The following is a 4,904-nucleotide window of genomic DNA, read 5'->3' as shown; positions in this document are numbered from 1 at the left end:
GTCCCCAGCTACACAGATACCAGTCTTCAGCCAATTCGATTCACTCCACGTGATATCAAGAAACTGTTGGAGACATTGGATACTGCAAAGGCTACGGGCCCTGACAACATTCCAGCAATAGTACTGAAGGCTTGTGCTCCAGAACTTGCTGCTCCCTTAGCCAAGCTGTTCCAGTACAGTTACAACACTGGTATCTACCCAACAATGTGGAAAATTGCCCAGGTATGTCCTGTACATAAAAAGCAGGACAAATCCAACCTGGCCAATTACCGCCCCATCAGTCTCCTCTCGATCATCAGTAAAGTGATGGAAGGTGTCAGTAACAGCGCTACCAAGCAGCACCTGCTCAGCAATAACCTGCTCAGTGACAGTAGGAACTGCAGACGCTGGAGAATCCGAGACAACAAGGTGTAGAGCTGGATGAACACAGCAGGCTAAGCAGCATCATAGGAGCAGAAAGGCTGACGTTTCGGGCCTAGACCCTTCATCAGAAAATAATGCCCGAAACATCAGCCTTTCTGCTCCTATGATGCTGCTTGGCCTGCTGTGTTCATCCAGCTCTGCACCTTGTTGTCTCACCTGCTCAGTGACGCCCAGTTTGGGTTCCGCCAGGGCCACTCAGCTCCTGATCTCATTACAGCCTTGGTTCAAACATGGACAAAAGAGCTGAATTCCAGAGGTGAGGGGAGAGTGACAGCCCTTGATATCAAGGCTGCATTCAACCCATCAAGGAGCCCTGGCAAAACTGGAATCAATGGGTATCAGGGGGCAAACGCTCCGGTGGTTGGAGTCATACCTGACACATAGGAAGATGGTCGTGGTTGTTGGAGGTCAATCATCTCAGCTCCAGGACATCTCTGCAGGAGTTCCTCAGGGTAATGTCCTCAGCCCAACCATCTTCAGCTGCTTCATCAATGATCTTCCCTCCATCATAAGGTCAGAAGTGTGGATGTTCACAGATGATTGTACAATATTCAGCACAATTTGTGACTCCTCGGATACTGAAGCAGTCCATGTTCACATGTAACAAGATCTGGACAATATCCAGGCTTGGGCTGACAAGTGGCAAGTGACATTTGCGCCACACAAATGCCAGGCTATGACCATCACCAAAAAGAGACAATCTAACCGTTGTCCCCTGACTTTCAATGGTGTTACCATCACTGAATCCCCCACTATCAACATCCTGGGGTTACCATTGATCACAAACTGAAGTGGACCAGCCATTTCAATACAGTGACCACAGGAGCAGGCCAGAGGCTAGGAATACAGCGGTGAGTAACTCACTCCTGTTTCCCAAAAGCTTGTTCATCATCTGCCAGACAAGTCAGGAGTTTGGGAGCACATGTCTTCGGTGTTGGTGTCAGATGCGGTGCTCCTCCTTGTTTGAATAATTGATTTTCCTTCTTTCTCACAAGCTTCCTGAAATGTAGTTTTCTTTCAATGAATTTAATAAAACTGTGGCTGTTCTAGAATCCTGATATTTATTTCAGATTCCAAATGTATCCAGTTTTCATTTTTAAAAGTTTCCTTTTATATTACATTTCATTATTTATTTGATTAATTTTGATTTCTCCATTGACGGGTTATTCTGGTGGGCTGGTTAGATTTATTACCAGTGATGAGCTTTTAGTGACATTGTAACAGAGTCACATTAGTTGGGACTAAAGATAATCATAAGGAATGTTATCTGCTGTATTACATCCCTGCCCTTCAGAAGGTGGGGGTGAGCTGCATTCTTGAACCATTGCAGTCCATGTGCTGTAGGTAGACCCACAATGTCCTTAGGGAGAGATTTCCAGATTTTGACCCAGTGACAGAGAAGGAGCGGCAATATATTTCCAAGTCAGGATGGTGAACGTTGGAGGGAAACGTGAAAATGGTGACTTTTGCCTGAATCCTTTGCTCTGGTTCTTCGAAATGGTGGTTTTGGAAGGAGCTTTGGTGAGTTGCTGCAGTACATCTTGTAGATGGTACACACTGCTGTTACTGGGCATCAGTGGTGGAGGGAGTGGATGCTTCTAACAGTGGATGGGATATCAATGAATTTCATGTCAGATCCAGGTGAGCATTGTCACCATTGGTCATTCTGTACGGATAGCAGTGAGAGGGCAGCCACTGAGGTGGGTTTAGTGGGCACAGTCTCTCAGTGATCCCTCCTTCAAACATGTCGCAGTGTTGATACAAGACACAGCACACAGTAACCCGAGGACAATCTAACCGCCTCTCATGTCCCCTTTCAGGTTCAGTAATGCCAAAGGAAATGTTCTCAGAACCTGACTGTCAGTACCTGACCGGGCCATCACTGCCATCTCCTTGCATTGAGAGTGAGACGTCATCGGAGCAACCCTCACTGTCTTACCCATCAACAGAGCAGCCTCTGGATGTACCTGTACCCTCAGGAGTACAACCACAGGCACCTGTCAAGTCTCTAGATATTTAAAACTCTTTAATATATGTGGAAAAGTTTTGTTAAAGAATTCAGTTGTGTCTCTTTGGCTCTTGGCTTCTGAGGAAGGTGAGAGGTGCTCCTGGGAGTATTAAAGTGAGCGAGATTTGTTTGTCAAGGAACAAGTTCTGAAAACATCTGGTCACTTTGGCTGTGAATAAACAGGAAACTTTTGCCCAAGTTGGTTCCTTCCCATCGTGCTTTCTGATATCAGTGAAGGTCATTGCTAAAGGAAATTCCACATCTCCATGTAGCCTTGGCGTACAGTAACCACTTGGCACTGACTCTGATTCCCATCATTTCCCTGTTACCAATACAACAGTGACAGCGCTCAGGCCTGAACACGCAGTCTCTCTGTCGTGACAGGTCCCCTCCAGACCACTGATCGTCCTTGGAAATATATCGCCGTTCCTTCACTGTCGCCAGGTCGAAATCCTGGAATTCCCTCCATCAGGGCATTGTGGGTCTATCTACAGCACATAGACTGCAACAGTGAAGGGAGAGCTCTCCACGATCCACCTTCTCCACAATAACCAGATCAGACAGCAATACCATTCTGCATGTGGTCCTGAATAATGTAGTTTGTTAGAAAGTAAATAAGCCAAGGCTGGTATACCTGCCAGGATGGTTTAGGTTTGAATGAAGGTCATTGTGCGTTAGAATATGTCAGCTCCCTGAGTTGCGTGCTCCAATCAGAGGTAGCTGACTGCAGAATGAGTCCATCCCAGCTCTGCACTGAGATTGTTGCTAGGAGCTGGGGTATGAGTTAGTATTGAGAGTGAGGAGTGGGGGTGTGGGGACAAGGAGACAAATCAGGGGGAGGGGGAGGGGACGGTCATCAGGACAGGGTCAACGTGTTGGAGCAGGGTGAGAATAACAGGACAGGTTGAAGGGGGTCAGAGTGGAGTGAGGGGTGACAGAGGAGATTTTTATGGGGAGGAGGCTGTGGGCTGAAGCAGGGTGTGGAGGAGAATATTCAGAGTTACTGTGGTGAACCCGTGTCTGGGTTTAGACATTAGTTGGTTGGGGATTGGGTTTAGCAGAGCTTCCTGAGTACAGGACTGAATCAGTAGTGACCTCCTCAGCCGGGGAAATTCAAATCAAAACTTATTGAAAATGAACGAGAGTGTAAATGCAGATCCAAACATTGTGTCCTGTTAGAGGAATGTTTTCAAAGATTTTTTGCCTTTAGTTTTGAAGGATAATGATAGGTGGGAGATCTGATGGTGGGTATAACCTTTTAATTCAATGTTGACAGGGTCACCAAGGCAACAAGTTAGCCTGTTCCCCCAGTGTCGGCAATGAGTGACCAAATTCCTCCCCATTGCCTCACACACCCTCACCACTGCTCCCAGTCCCAGCCCAAACCCCACACAGCAGGCCTGCCCCTACAGCTCCACCCCATACCCTCACCCCAGCCCAGCTCACCCCTGCCCTTCTGTGATAGTGACCAAATGACCAACTGTCCTGGGACTGTTAGTGAGCAAATCCTCCAGGACGCCTCCTCAGTCTGCTTGTGCCCCTCTTGATTCTGTCAAAAATCATTTTTGTTTGCACTTGTATGAATTTTCTTGCTGAAACCTGATTTGTTCTATTCACTGTATTAAAGTGTCAAACCACTGATTCCGCACTTGGCTCATCTGAATAAATATCATTTCAAAAGGAGGTTTAATTTTGAGATGGACTGCGGTACCTGTGGGTTATTTGGTGTTTAATTGTTCTGTACTCCACACGAGGACAGTGAAGACCCTGGATGATAATCCTGCACTGTGATACCCGGCTTATTCCCAGATGGAATAATTAAACTGGGAATGTCAGAGGTGGAGATCGGCAGGTTGCAAGAATGAAGAAATCAATGGCACAGAGCAGTGACAATGCCTCAGAACCAGGTGGTTTAAAAGAAGTGAGAACATTGCCAAAGTTCTCCCAGTTCAGAAACAGTTCAATAAAAGGGACAATTGTAAATCACTCCATTGTTTAAGAAAAGAGAGTGGGATCCCAGAGAATTATAGACCATTTAGTCCAATGTCTGTGCTTGGAGAATCACTGACCCTCCCCAACCCCTCAGTGAGGGGTCAGTGATGGTCAACAGGGCTCAATGATGGGTCAGTGAGGGGTCAGTGATGGTCAATGGGGCTCAATGATGGGTCAGTGAGGGGTCAGTGATAGTCAATGGGGCTCAATGCTGTGTCAGTGAGGGGTCAGTGATAGCCAATGGGGCTCAGTGAGGGGTCAGTGATGGTCAATGGGGCTCAATGATGGGTCAGTGAGGGGTCAGTGATAGCCAATGGGGCTCAATGATGGGTCAGTGAGGGGTCAGTGATGGTCAATGGGGCTCAATGATGGGTCAGTGAGGGGTCAGTGATGGTCAATGGGGCTCAATGATGGGTCAGTGAGGGGTCAGTGATGGTCAATGGGGCTCAATGATGGGTCAGTGAGGGGTCAGTGATGGTCA

The sequence above is a fragment of the Rhincodon typus genome, chromosome 23, assembly GCF_021869965.1.
Source record: "Rhincodon typus isolate 14 chromosome 23, sRhiTyp1.1, whole genome shotgun sequence".
Taxonomy (NCBI): Eukaryota; Metazoa; Chordata; class Chondrichthyes; order Orectolobiformes; family Rhincodontidae; genus Rhincodon; species Rhincodon typus.
Note: the sequence above shows the minus strand (reverse complement) of the source record.